This window comes from Pan paniscus, chromosome 4 (genome assembly GCF_029289425.2).
Source record: "Pan paniscus chromosome 4, NHGRI_mPanPan1-v2.0_pri, whole genome shotgun sequence".
NCBI lineage: Eukaryota > Metazoa > Chordata > Mammalia > Primates > Hominidae > Pan > Pan paniscus.
The window spans coordinates 53554683-53570267 of NC_073253.2; the positions used below are offsets into that span (position 1 = coordinate 53554683).

Consider the following 15585-nt stretch of genomic DNA (forward strand, 5'->3'; position numbering starts at 1 on the left):
AGAATAGTTACCGTGATGTTCATTCTTATAAGTAAGCATTCATGCAGTAGCTGCTTAAATATGATCCCGTGAATGGTGGTATAAAAAACATAGTGGATTAGACACTATGTGCTCTAGGAGGTGGAAATTGAAGACCCTGGCCCAGTGAATTTCTCAGCAAATGTTATTGGCCGCCTGGTCAATATATAGTGTTGTATGCATATAAAGTATTTGGCACATACTTATTAATATATTAATATGACACATTAAAAGTAAACTATTCTGTGATATATGTTATGGATTATCTCTCAACATCCATTCCAATTTCTTACTAGTGTACCCCTGGCCCTGTGAAAGCTGGAACCATCTCTTAGTCTTCCCTGGAGATAAGGTACTGAATCCATGAAAGTGCTAGTCTGTTGGGGGAATTCTGCTCACCAGAACCCTTGTGAAGCATCCTTTAGTTGACATGAGTTCAGAGGTACTGATTTATGAGATTTAGTAGGTGGAAGGAAAGCAGAGACTAACTTCTGCTGTTTCATCTACCATGAAGGGTTATGGGGATATCTTGTTGCTTTGCTTTCAGCACTGGCACAAGTCCAGGGCCCATTTGCTAGCAGTGTGGCTGTTAAGAGGCAGGATGTAAGGTATCACCTGTGCTGGTGAGGAACACAGTGAGGAGTGTATGATTTGGGAGCTGAGAGCAGTAGCAGTGGGGTCAGCAGCTTCCTGATTGGGTGGTCCCAGGATCAAAGTGGTTAGTGATCCGCTGGCTTCCTTGTTGGTGTTTGCTTTCTAACTGTGGCAAAGCACTGTGGTTATGGAACTGGCAGTGACCCAAGGTGGCAGGTAGCTTCCTGATCCCAGAAGAGGCAGCAGTTCCTCCAGCAGCCCATTTCTGTGGTGTGGCTTGGGAACTATTTCTGAAGGCTCAACTTAGATGTATTCAGCCCTCCCCAGTGATTCTCTAAGCCATTTAATTATATGTCTTAAATGTTTTTCTTCTTAAAATAGCTAGAGTAGATTCTGTTATCTTTAGTTGAGCCATAATCAATATCCCATTGGAACATATGCTTCCTACAAATTGTTTCAATGTCAAGTCATTGAGCATTATGTTATTTCATGGAAATTTGTGGGAGTACCACTAGAAATAATCACAAATATAATTATAATTGTGTCTTTTTCAAATCCATCACAGAATGTTTACACGTACTCCATATTTTCCCTCTAATCAATGAGTTACACTGGTGATATCCCCAGGCCCATTAATTTTCCTTATAAAATATCCCTTGAACTGTACTTTGAAGCCCAACAAAATTGAGTTGTTTGAGCTATAAAAGCAAGAGCAGGCAGAAATGCAGAATCTCCACAGGAAATGTTTTGCCTTCAGGGTCCTGTCATTCAAACTAGAGATTGAAAATACCAATATTCTAGCTAATGTCTAAGGCTGCTTATTTCTATGGCTGAAGGCACAGGGCCAATTAGAGGCCAAAGCAGTGGGTCCTATCACCAGGTAAGCCATTTAGTTTTACTCTCTTTTGTGGCCTCAGCTTTCACTCTTGGTCTTACCTCATCATACTACCTGCTTTTGAGCAGAGAGAAAGTGTAGAAAGGTGGCAGAAAATACTTTCTCAAAATTCTTTAGTAATGATGCGTCAGGAGCATCATCTTCTAGAAGGACTGTGAGTCCTAGTCAGTCTCCAGAGAGAAGAGAGAAATGCAAACTGTCCAGTAACTGTGAGCCATGCTAAGCTGAATAGACAGGCAAAAAGGAGGCTCACTACTGTGCCTTGGGAGGAAATTTGTATTATCAGGGAGAATGGTATGTATTGGTTAAGGTGGAGGCGTGATAGAAACATTTTGAGTATATAGGAGAATTTAATTCACAATAGGAGTTTAAAAAGATAAAAAAGGCCAAGTGCTGTGGCTCATACCTGTAATCCCAGCACTTTGGAAGGCCAAAGCGGAGGGTTGACTTGAGGCTGGGAGTTTGAAACCAACCTGGACAACACAGAGAGACCACATGTCTACAGAAAAAAAAAAAAAAAAAAAACCGGGTGTGGTGGTGCACGCCTGTAGTCCTAGCTACTCAGGAGGCTGAGGTGGGAGGATCGCTTGACCCCAAGAGTTCGAGGCTGTAGTGAGCTGTGATCATGCCACTGCATTCTAGCCTGGGTGATGGAATGAGACCCTGTCTCTAAAAATAAATAAATAAATAAATAAATAAAATAATTAGGTGGAAGAAAGATGACCCAGCAAAGTGAGAGACTATACATTGCTTCATAATTATATTCAGCTATAATAATACTGATTCCTTTCCAAATAGTGAATTAAATACAGACATACGTGTTTATTATGTTAAAAGAAGTCTGAAAGTAGGCAGTTTGGGGCTGGCATGGCAATTCTGCAAGGTCATCATGGACCCAATTTCCTTCTTGTTCTGTTATCCATTTTCTAAGCACATGGCTTCCATTCTCAAGATCAACTCATGATCCAAGATAGCTGCTAAAGAACTAGATATCACCTCTGATTTCCAGCCAGCAGAAAAGGGAGAAGTACTCTCCTTCCCCAGAGGCCCATGCAATATTTCCTCTTACATCTCTTTGGCCAGAATTTTGTCACATGGCCTCACTAAGCTGCAAGGGAGCCTGCAAATTTAGTCTATTTGGCCAAGCAGAAATATACCTAGCAAAAAAATGGGACTCTGTTATGAAAGGAGAAGAAGATGAGTGGATATTTAGTGGGCAACTCTAATCTCTGCCATAAAGTAGGTGATCTCTGTCATAAGACTGAGCTAGACGGGGATTATACTATGCTGTTGTTGACTGTGGCCTTTTGGCTCTGTGCTGAGGCTTTCTTTTCTAGGGCCACGAATGGAGTTTCTCACATTTACTTCTGGATGATCCAGGAAACTAAACTGGTTTTCAGAGAATACTGCCAAAAATGCCTGAGCACATGCTCAGCTCTGTGGGATCAGCAACGGCACCTGAGACCCTTTTATCTGCTTGTTGTAGTTTTTAATCCACTGAAACAATAGCAGGTGTAAGCTGGAATTCTTTGGCACACAGCCTCTGAACCTTGGCTCATGTTCTCAGATAAATGCCTATAGCAGCTGAAGCTCTTGAAAAAAATTTAAGAGGAGGAAACAGAGTAGGGATCTTTTTGGGGTCACAGTCTAGGTGTTTTTAGAGCCACTCAAACTCGAATCAAGACCCTTTGATTACCATAAAAAATCTAAAATAAGATGTTTTGTTTGGCCCAAACGGTTTTAGAAAAAAGTGAGCCAAATCTGAAAATTAGTTTATTTCATATATATTGAATAGTTAGGCCATTTGGCCACACCTGTCCTGCATCCTGCGTGTTGACAACATCCTGGGACTGAGCAATAGTTGTCATCCTTAGGTGGGGCCTGCATTTGCTGGCCCCCAGCCATCGACACATTTCTGATATCTTGTGTTTGGCCTACTTTTCACTCATTGAATGTAACCTGCTGAATACCTGTAAGCATCCAGGCTGTGACCCTTTCTGTGGATGGCTCAGGAGGTAACCAGTGCATGAGAAGTTTCTGGCCTACCTCAGTTGCTATCTGGGTGGGCAGAGTATGTGGAGAACTCCTAGCCTGGAGAGATGAGAAAGGATGAAGGTTAAAGTTGAGGTCCTAGAAGAAAAGATCTTGACAAGGAAAGTCTGAAGGCTTGTGCAGTATGAGGTTGCCAGGAGTCATCTGTGGGAAGACACAGAAGTGCACCTAGGAGCAGCTGGTGTCTCAAGACTGACTGATAGGCTCGAACCTGAGCCATGGTTTACAAAGCTGACACCAGGATGTAACTATGGGTTGTAGCCAAGTTGTTCCAACACAGGTGGAGTGAACTCCTGTGGTATTTTGAAGTGATAATTGGCTAGGGTAATATTTTCAGGGTGCTGGTTCTAACAGATGGTGCTATTTGAAATCCTTCCCTATAATCTCCATGAATGACTCTGTAACCTACTTAGGAGGCTTATTCAAGTGGTTCAAAACCTAGGCCTGTATTCCAACTGGTTGGCAATCTGTTCATTGATGTTGTTATCTGAATTCATGAAGTGGGCATTACATTTTTTTAAACAAGAAGTATACACAATTGCTTCCCAATCCACTCTCCTCTCAAAACATGTACTGATATATGCATGTATATTTTTGCCACCCTTAAAAATTCACTTTGTAATTACTTTAATGTTAATGTAGAAAAGAGAAAAGAAAACCTCAAAAAGATTTAGGGTTTAGGATTTCCTTACCTGCTATATAAAAAAAATCAGGGTCTATCAGCTCTGTTGGAAAGAATGGCTTGAGAAAACTCTGCTTTTATCATTTGAATCTTTTATTTTGGGATTGTGTTTATAAATTTCAGAAAGAGTCCTCTTACCTTCTTCCAGCCCAAGTAAGTGATTGGATTGACATTTGTATTCATGGACTTTGGCTTGAAATGAAATCTTTTAATTCTGCCTTAGATAGTAAATGTCAACAGTTTAAAGTGGCATGATTCTGATCTTTAAATTTGCCCTACTGATGAATGGTGCAAATAGGAAAAAAGGAAAATAAAAAGTATTGGCTACCTTGAGAAATACACTCAGTCTCTATTTGATTTTCCTTAGATGTGGGGGTCTGTAACTGTAAGATCTGTTTTTATTCATCATAACTGGGAAAGCCTCAACATTTTAATTAACAATGTTAATATAAATTACATTAGTTTTATTTCAGTTAGAATTTTTTTCTTTCATGTATTTAATATGAAAATATCCATGCAAGAGTTCCTTCAGCTTAAGTCAGATGTGTTCAGTGGCTGGGGCAGTGCATTAACTATAGTCTGCATGTGAGAAAAACAGCAATTGGCTTTTCACTAGTATTTGTCATTGCTCTATCCTAATGCATTCAACATTTTCCTATTGTGCTATGCTCCACTGTATATCACATTTTACCTGTTTGATTCCAAATTTACTTTGTGGTATTAGGTTTTAATTTAGTAATTTACATACAGCTTGGAAAAGTGATTCCTTGAAGATATTGCTTTGTATCTACATGATAATTGACACTATTTGTATTAATATTAAAAGTATTAACCTCTTTTTCCTAGTGGTCCCCAATTTCATTCTTAGCAAAATAAAATTACAGATTCTGTTTTCAAAGAAAATTTGTGTATGGGATTTCTTTCCATTCCTTATCTAAGGTTAGGATACTGAAGTTAAAGTATGCATTTTCTGTTTTTATATATTTTGTCTTTAAAATATATGTTCAGTTATAAAAGTAATATCAATTCCTTAAATAATTTTTGTAATATACAGGCAAGCTGCAAAAAAAGAACAAATATTCTAGAGTTCCATGAAAGTCATCATATTAAAAATGAAATTTTAAGCAGTTGGACTTAACGTTATTTCATAAGAATTTTCAACTCTAATGTATATATAATGATTCTACCAAGTGTGTCATAGTTCACTTAGCTGTTTCAAATATTTTTTTCTACTAAGACTAATTAATACTGTGTGGAACACTTTTATATATAGGCCATTTCCATACTTGAGTTTTTTTTAAAATTTGAGTTCTCAGAGGTAGATTTACTGGTTCAAGAGACATTTTTTAAACTTAATATTAGTTTGCAGGGAGCAATCCATAAATCCATGTTTCCTAATACTCTGCCTGGATTTTTTTTTCTGTGTTTGGAGCATCAGATGAGAGGTTGTGAGGAGAAACAATGGAAAAAGAAGAAGGAATCATAGAATCATTGCTGAGTGTTGCTCCCCAGGTTCTTGTTTGCTAACTGAAAGGAATTTGCTGGCTGAAGGGAAGACATGTTGAACACTTTTATTCACCCTATATTCACCCTGAATTCTCTCCCCATGGCCAAGGGACAATATCAAGACTTCTGTTGTTTCACTGAGACAAGTCAAATTAAGAAACACTTGAGTGTTTATTGTGTCCTTTGTAGGGCTTATGGGCATATACCTCAGCAAAGTAGGCGGGCAATAATTTAGGTCATGCCCATTTAATTTCAAAGGCCAGCTTTAATCTTTTGGGCTGATTGTGATTACTCCAAAAACAGCAGAAAACAACTGAGAAGGGAATACCAGGTCCAGATTACAGTTCGATGGAGGTTTTGTGTAATCCTGAGTTTTCGCTTTGCAATTTGGCACCACGATAGCTTTTGTATTTTCTTTCCTCTGTTCTACTTTTTCCCATCATGGCAGGTGAACTTCTCAGTGTGCAAGGAATTATATGTAGCTGACTCTTCCAGGGCATGAGAGGTGGGCTGAAGCTATCAGGATAGCAGCTGGCTTCAGTAGTGCTTTTAGCTGTCTAGACTTGTGCTTTCTTATTGATTTTGGTGTCTGGGCATGTCCTTTACTTTCTAAATCATGTCTGCATTTAAATATTTTAGAATATTTTATCCAGCGTTTTTTGTTGTTTTTCCCCAAAACTAGTATTTTCAATATTTCTGTGAGAGAACAGGGAGTCCTTTTTAGTATATTGCTGGAAATAAAATATGCAACCTATTCTCTACATAACAGTCAGGGTGATCTTTTAAAGTATAATTTAGATCATGTCAGTCCCCTACTTAAGACCTTCCACAGCTTTTCATTGCTCTTAGATTAGAAGCAAAACCCCTTATGTTTTCTACAAATGTCTGCATGATCTGGCTCCTAAGAATCTTCTTTCTTACCCACTCTTTCTCCTGCTCCTTAACTTCCAGCCACACTGGCCCTCTCTGTTTTTTGAACTAACGGAGCTCATTCCTGCTTGGGGCCTTTGCACTTGACATTCTTTCTGCCCATGTCCTGGACACACTGGCTCTTATGCATCATTCAGTTCACAGCTTAAGTGCCCTCCTCAGAAGGACCTACCCTGTCCACCCTACTGAAAATAGCAAATTTGCTATCACCCAATCATTCTAACCCATCACCCTGTTTAATTGTCTGCCTTAAATTGTTTTGTTTGTCTATTTGTTCACATGTTTACAATTCAGAATATAAGCTCTGTAGGAGCAGGAAACTCTTCTCTCTAGTTCATCACTTCAAGCCCATTACTAAGAACAATGCATTGTTTGTGGAATGAATTAATGATTTAAATAATTAGCCTATATAGTGTCATTTCCAAAGCTGGCAGAATATCATCATTGGAATTTTGTTCTTAAGGGGAACTGGGTTATAGAAATGTGGGAAGAATACTTAATTAGCATTAAAAAACAATGCTTTACTAAGGACTCAAAATCATGAAATGTAAGAGCAAATAGGAGTGTTTATCCCCTTTATTGCAGACTCTATTTTATAGATATAAAAACCGAGACTCTGGGTTGCTGTGAGTGGCTCAGATCCCACAATTAGTGGCAGAGCTGAGGCCAGGGGATGCACATTCTGATTCCTGCATCATGGCTGTTGCTTAATATCTCACCATGAGTCATGGATACTGCCCAGTAGATTGGGCACAACCATAAATATTAGACTGGCAATTTGCTAGAGATTTTGCAAAACCATGGGAAATGGATTGAACAAATTTTCCTGTCATTTTTATAAGAGGCAGTAAATAATGGTAATTTGAGTATTAGAGAACAGCATCTGAATACTTTTTCTAAAATTCTACAAGGTGAACATACAGAGAAAATTGTAGCTTTCCTTTCTGCCTATTGCTTTCTGAATGTCAACAGATTGCTTTCTTCAGCTTGTGTTAGAATGTCACCAGCAGGACCCACATCTGACATGCTCTGGACTGTCAGAGCCACTCAGCACTAGGAGAACTTTCCAGTTGAATTTCTCTTAGGAAGGTCAGTAGGAATAAGATAAACGAAAAACTTATTCATCATTACCATAATCCTCGTGAAAGTGGAAAAATTCATCCTGGCAAATTCAAAATCGATTACAAACTCATGCATGTTGCATATGTATTTTTAAAGATTTTTACAAACCCAAATAAAATAAGTAGAAGAAAACAATAGTGATAAATTTAAAGTTCTTAATTGAATGAGTAGCTTTGAATTTTACTCAATGGATATAAGCTTTGGATTTTTTTATAAAAAAGAAAACAGGTTTGTTAAGAGACTATGAACATATTTTAGAAATGCTTCAGTGATTTTATCATTTAAATAGAAATTTGGATTATTCTGGAAAACAGTTTGATAATATGTTTCAGGCATTTGAACATATTTACTCTCCTGGCCCAGTAATTGCAGTTTTAGAAATGTATCCTATTTTAGGAATCTAGCCTAGAGAAAAATCTGAAATTCAGTCATCTTGGCATAAGGATGGTTGCAGAAATACTATTAATAATAAAAAGTTGAATAGTACCTAATATTCAAGTAGAGGTATAAGATAATTTGTGGCAGGTTCATTTGCTATAGTTTTATGCAACTATTTAACAAATATAAGTAAGATTATTTAAATGATGAAGGAAAACTCTTTCAATATAATGTTAATTTTTTTTTTTTTGGAGAGGGAAGAGCTCTTTTATTTAGTAGTTCCTGACACATTTTAGATGCTCATCAAATAGTTAATTTTCTTTTCATTGCTTCTTACTTTTCTCTCCCTTTATTTATTTATTTATTTATTATTATACTTTACGTTCTTGGGTACATGTGCACAACCTGCAGGTTTGTTACAAATGTATACATGTGCCATGTTGGTGTGCTGCACCCATTAACTCGTCATTTACATTAGGTATATCTCCTAATGTTTTCCCTCTCCCCCTTCCCCCACCCCATGACAGGCCCCAGTGTGTGATGTTCCCATTCCTGTGTCCAAGTGTTCTCATTGTTCAGTTCCCACCTATGAGTGAGAACATGTGGTGTTTGGTTTTTTGTTCTTGCGATAGTTTGCTGAGAATGATGGTTTCCAGCTTCATCCATGTCCCTAGAAGGGACATGAATTCACCCTTTTTTATAATATAATGTTAATTTTTTAGAGAGTAAGACCTAAAACTATATATACATGTATGTAATACATATATAGTATAATCTCAACTATATAAAAAAAGACAAAAAATTAAAAGATTGCAAAAAAGTCAAAGTATTAATAAATATTATCTCTAGGATTTGAATAATTATTGCTATTTTCTCCTTTATACTCTTCGTATTTTCACTTTTTCCGCAATATGTCTATTATTTTAATAATCAGAAAATCAATACAATTTATTTTAAATCTTGGCAGATGAACATAGTGAATGAACTATGTCAAAATGCGGTTGGAATTTTGTTGAACTTCTTTACAGAAGACTATATAGATGAGTGTTTTTCTAAAAAATCTTTGGATAGATAATAAGATCAATTAAAATTGAGTAAAGTCATCTGTTTGCGTGTGTGTGTTTAAACTATTTATCTCTTGTGTGCTACTTAGCTCCTGTATTGCTTTCATAATAAGACTGAAGTAGTTGGTGAAAATTTGAACAATTCCTGCATAAAGATTTTATTGCATAGGTTATAGGATAAAATGCAAGAGAAATGTTTTGTAGAAAGAGTACTTAGTAGAGAATCAGAAGGGCTTTATGGGTCCTTCATTGTGGTCACTGTTATACCTTTGTCTAATAGACCATTGATATAACTTTCTACTCTATAAGAGATTGATACCTAGTTAAGGAAGGTCATGATATATTCACTTAGTTACAGGAAATTTAAGGTGCCCAGAAAAAAAATCAAGAACCAAAACTAATGAATAGAGAGCTCTATTGTTATTGACTGAAGTATAAACTAAGATCCCTTAGCAAAGCAAAACTCACAGTCCATACCAAACCCCTTGCTATGTCCATTGGAGAAGGATTGGCAGCAAGATAGCAAGTATGTGGAGGATCATTGTTCATGAAGCAGGGGTAGATAGGAGCCTTTTCATATACTTCTAACCTTTTTTATTGTCTAACCTATTGTTATGTTGTCTCATTAAGAAGAGGCAATATAATGTAGTGGCCAAGAGGTATGACTTAAGAATCACTGGACTCAAATTTGCCAGTTTATAACTCTGTAATCCTGGACAAACTACTCCCAATTTTCTAATTTGGAAAATGTGGATGATAATGGTCCAAAAAATAAGATGAGTCATCTTAAGTATTTGAACCAGAGAGAATTTAATTGGCTATGCAGCTGAGGGAAGAGCTGAAAAGCCAAATGGGGTCATTAAACAACCCGAATATTAGCAATAGCAGGAAGCATCCACTAATTCTAATTTGAAGGGACAATATGTTGGAGACAGTGTTACTGGGTCCACGGACTGAGGTCACTGGAATTATGGTGTAACTGGAGGAGGCATGGGAGAGAGCTTTTTGATGGTAGAGATTCTCCTCAAGGCACCGAGAGAGGAGAGAAATATCTTGGTGTTCCCATCTTTTGACCCTCCAGTCTTGTAGCCAAACACAGCCAGAAGTCAACTGACAGGGGACTCTGCACTGCCTCTCTTTAATACAGAGCAGAGAAGGAGAAGGGTGAAGAATGGATGTGTGACAGGCAACAATTCCTACCTCAGAAGTATTATGCCTAAAGCATTTAGAACAGTGCCTGGAAGATATGTGCTTAATAGACACTACCATTATCATCGTCATCATCATCATCATTGTTATCATCATTGGTGCCATTTGCAGAGTAGCAACATCTCTTTGTGAATGTACTTTACAGGTTGGATGCTATGAGATTGTTTCTAATTACAGCCCTTTTCCGGGCCCTGCTGTGGTCAGGTAGGTTGGATGTTATGAGATTGTTTCTAATTACAGCCCTTTTCCGGGCCCTGCTGTGGTCAGGTTGCTAGTCATTTCAGCATTTTTAGTGTTTGGTGAGGCAGGGGTGTTCCACCTTCCATTCTCATCTACCCTGCGTTGATTACATTTAGAGTCACCAGACCTAGTTCATTGATGACAAGAACTGAGCCACGCAATGTTCTAAAGAATCCAGGCAGTTTTAGGAGCATGATAAAAATTCACAACCCTGTGGGAAATGACCCTTGGAAGTTAACTTTAAAATTAATGATTTTAAAATTAGGATTTCCTTACATATCCTAGTCCCTTTAGAGTTGAGCTTAGCTTTGTCCTGCAAAACTGAAAGAATACATATTTAATTTTTTTGGTGTTTTCTGTAGCATGGCATTAAAATTAATAAATTTAAAGGAATAGAAGCTTGACAAGATGCCTTAATAGGCCCACCAGGAATAATCACATAGTTGCCTATTTTGAAGCATAGACATAAAATTAAAAAATTCCATCCAGATAAGTCACGAGGCTTTGCCAAAGTGCCCTCTTAAATTGCTCCCCTTTTGAGAATGCACTATTTATTGTAGCATTTTGCTGAGCCCTTGGGAATTTCTCTTCTGAGAGACTTTTACCAGTATGAAAAATAGCAGCTTTTCTAAGTTTTGGAATATTGTCAGTCTTTTTTTTTTCGTTGGTTTTCCAATTATCCTATTCTCAGAAATAACATTTATTGATCTCAAGGAGTTAAGCATTGTCTTGTTTTCTCTGGTTCTGTATTCTTCACATTTAAGACCAGATCTCAACTAAGTAATAATAAAAGATAATAATGGCTAAGAGTTTTTGAGTTTTCCTCCACGTCAGTTATTGTTCCCAGCACTTTGGTTTCATTCTCTCATTTGATGTGATATAGGAACTTGTAACAACCCTATGAGACAGGTGCTTCACTTTAAAGACTAAGATACTGATGCAGAGGTTATAAACCTCCCCCACCATCACAAAATCATGCTGCTGGACTGAGCTCGCACCTTCCACTACTATTAATACGTGGTAATGTTGACATCTTATTGTAAATGTTAAACAATAAAGCGTAAAGGGAAAGAAGTAAATGCAAAAAATGGTCAAAGCAGGAGATGATTTTAAAGAGCATCTGGTTCAGTCTCCCCTTTTACAGCTGAGAAAACCAAGCTCTAGAAAAAAGAAATGAGCCTTTTGATTATAAAGCAGACTGCCTAACAAGTATCAAGTCATCTCACTTATTCTTCTCTGTCTTCCATGATCACAGAGTTCTGACCACGTCCTGTGTCTCTCTCAAGCAGAGATTGAAAATGACATTCGTCCTTTACTTGTTCCAAGGAAGCAAACATTTTATAGTTTGAAACTGTTTCTCTTGCATTTGCTTTGCAAGAGGTGTGCAGAAGTTAAGCCTCATGGAGTCTTCTCTCCTTAACTTAAGTGAGTGGACTGCTTATTGCTCTTCTTTGCCTGTACATTCATGTTGATTAGACAGTGGTGGGGTGGAGGGCTGATGGGTCTGTGTTTGGTTGGCGAGCTAACTCCAGCATCCTATAATTACTACATTTTCAATCTGGTGCCTAGTTCTGAGTTTTGTACATCCTTATGTGGCTCTACACTCTTTGAGGTTAATTTTGGCCTTGGATGGTGCCCTTTTAAAGGCAGGGTAATAGCAACACAGTGTTTTTGCTTGGGAAACGCTCTGTGTATGGGCTTCTTCTCTTGGTTTTAAGTATTAACAAGGTAGCAAGTATGAAAGGTGCTGTGTTTGGAGTCTTTAAATGGACTTGGCATTTGGCTTGTCTACAATCTTTCAGGAATTTTAATCCTGATATTCAGATTTGAGTCACACACCTGGGGAGTGGTGACCATAGCTCTTCCTTACCCCTCCAGCTCCACTTCTGGGTTAGCATGAACTGACCACTGTAACCTGCTCTCAGGCTCTACACAAAGGTGCTTCAGAATCTGCCTGTGGCCACTTCTGTGAAAGGGCATGGTCACAGTCACCGTGGCATGGATAGAAAACTGGAGAGCAGCAGGAGGAGCTCAGGGATAGAGAGAGGAGGCCTGGATGCCTGCCTGGGCTCTGTGCCATGCCTTGGGTAGGCCACTTGACTACTTTAAACCAAGTTGACTCTCCTGTAATGCAGTAGGGGTTTAATGATCTCTGTGGCTCTAGAGTTTTGTAGTTTCTACTGTTCTTTGAAGCATGAACATGAATTCAACAGAAGAAAAAAAAACCAAACATTTTTCATTCAGAACAGTTTCAAGATATTGCTCTGACTCACTGGATGGCAAATCATAGTGAAAGGGAAGTCTGACTCGACTTCCGTTTTGCATTACTTTTGGCCAGCATGGCTCTTTATGGTGTACTTGTTGTATAATAAAACAGCTCTCTAGAGAATACTCTTACATTTACTTACTGAGAGATAACAGAAGTTCCGAATAAAAACTCATAGAAATGGAAGACTGGGAAATTATTTTTTCTTTTTTCTATTACATACAGAGGAACAAAGGCTGATATTTGTGTTTATGCCCCTTTCTGAGGACAATGTCCTTGAAAATCCATATTATTATTATTTGTCTTTATATGTAATTGGATTGTTTAAACTCTTCTCTGAACTTTGTAGCTTTTTCATTTTATCTCTTTTGCTGGAATATTAATAAAACTCCACTTAAATAGCCACTTTATTCTGTAAATTTTATTTAAGGCCTGAACTTGGCCACAAATGAGAGTACTTGTGGTTTTTTTTTTTTTTTTTAAATGATGTGACTGCTTTGTGAAGGGACATAATGAGTCTGTGTTCTCTTCTATTCCTCTTCAACAACTTTGTCAGGAAAGAAGGCTATTATGATTTCTTGGAGATGTGGGAGGATTGTAGCATCACCATGTCCTAGTCATGGATGAAAGGAGAAACTATTATACCAGGGTAACATCTGAGGCCTGAGATAAAATTCCCATTACAATCTCTTTAAATATTTCTGTGTTTAAATGGGATGAGAAGACTATCCACTCCACAAATGTAATCCCTTTTCTTCCTCAGCCTAGTGAAACTTATTGTTTCTTTTCCCTAGATAAAAAAAAAAAAAAATAGGATGCTGTACAGGTTCTTTTGGCTTGTTAAAAGACAGATAATTCACAGATTTTGCTTTTCTGTAGCTTATGCAATGTCTGAAAAGGCGCTGTAAGCAGGGATTCCCTGAACATCGCGCCGTGGGCCCGGATCCCTGTTTTGCTTTCTTCAGAGAGCTCACTGGCAGCCTCCCTGATGCTTTGTGCCAGTTCTTAGGCGCTCCAAAGCCACATGCACATTGACATAATCTCCGGTGGTTTTGGCTGGTTTATAATCTGGCTTATTGAGGTTTGGTTCAAGGCAGAGGCCTTTAGGGCAGGGATCTTCTGTGAGCTGAAATAAAAGGGTCTGGTTTGGAGGAGATTTGACTCTGCCAAATGAAAGCGGCACATTTCCAACTGCACATGCTGAGTTGCCTCGGAACACATCCATGCAGAACACAGACATGCGTTAGGCAGCTAGTTTGTGGAAGGCAGTGTGCTGAGCACAAGGGGGAATAGAAAGACACATGGCTGCCGTGAAATAACTGCTTCCAGAAAGCACATGTCGAGTTGGAAGGACGAGCCAGAAGACACACAGAGAATATTACTCAGCCTAAAATGTGACGTCCCGAAAGCGTGCTAGTATGAGACCCACAGAGTTGGAGAAGAGATTTTCTTTCCAGTGGGGAAAATCCAGGTTAGAAAGACCAGACAGGCCATATTACCGGAGGCACCCTTTATTTCAAGTTTGGCTTTTTGTGGTTTCGGTTACCTGCAGTCAACCGTGTCCAAAAATATTGAGTGGAACATTTAAGAGATACACAATTCGTAAGTTTTAATTTGCATTCTGTTCTGAGTAGTGTGATGAAATTTCATGCCATCCTGCCTGGGGTGTGTAGCATCCCTTTGTCCAGCATGTCCATGCTGTCCATGTGACTCGCCTGGAGGTCCCTTAGTAGCCGTCTCTTTGGCAGATCCACCTTCGAGGTATGGCAGTGCTGTGTTCAAGGAACTCTTAGTTTACTTAACAATGGCCCAAAGTGCAGGAGTGGGGATGCTGGCAATTTGAATATCCCTAAAGTGCTTCCTTTAAGCTAAAAGGTGAAAGTTTGAGCCTAATAAGGAAAAAACAAAAATTATATGCTGAGGTTGCCAAGGTTTATGCTAAAAATGAATCTGCTATCCATGAAGATGTGAAGAGGGAAAAAGAAATTCATGCCAGTTTTGCTGTTGCACCTTGATCTGCAAAGGTTATGGCCACAGTGTGCAATAAGTGCTTAGCTAAGATAAAAAAGGCATTGAATTTGTGGGCGGAAGACATAAACAGAAATGTGTTCTCATTGACCGCAATTAGGTTTGGTACTATCAGTGCAGTTTCAGGCCTACACTGGGGGTCCTGGAACATATGCCCTGCAGATAATGGGGGACTGTCGTATAGAGCCCCTGGATACTAATGATGCTAGGGATTCAGGCCCCTCTCCTATTTTGGGAAGGGGCAACCTCAGCATATAATTTTTGTTCTTTCCTTATTAGGTTCAAACTTTCACCTTTTAGCTTAAAGGAAGCACTTTAGGGATATTCAAATTGCCAGCATCCCCACTCCTGCACTTTGGGCCATTATTAAGTAAACTAAGAGTTCCTTGAACACAAGCACTGCCATACCTTGAAGGTGGATCTGCCAAAGAGACGGCTACTAAGGGACCTCCGGGCGAGTCACATGGACATGTCGTGTGTATGGAACCTTGGAAAGAGGCTGTCCTTACCTCCCTGTGCGTTCTGGCAGCCCCTGGCACTGCTCATAGATAGCCATGTGACTCAGGCTGGGACTCTGACTCTAGAGCGAATGGGTTAAAGG

The 15585-nt window shown here is 38.7% G+C and overlaps 1 protein-coding gene across 1 annotated transcript in view; it reads left to right on the forward strand.

The window, feature by feature from the left end:
* PDE4D (phosphodiesterase 4D) overlaps window positions 1-15585 on the forward strand; it is a 1528950-nt gene that overhangs the window by 133994 nt on the left and 1379371 nt on the right. The gene's annotated exons all lie outside the window — the stretch shown is intronic.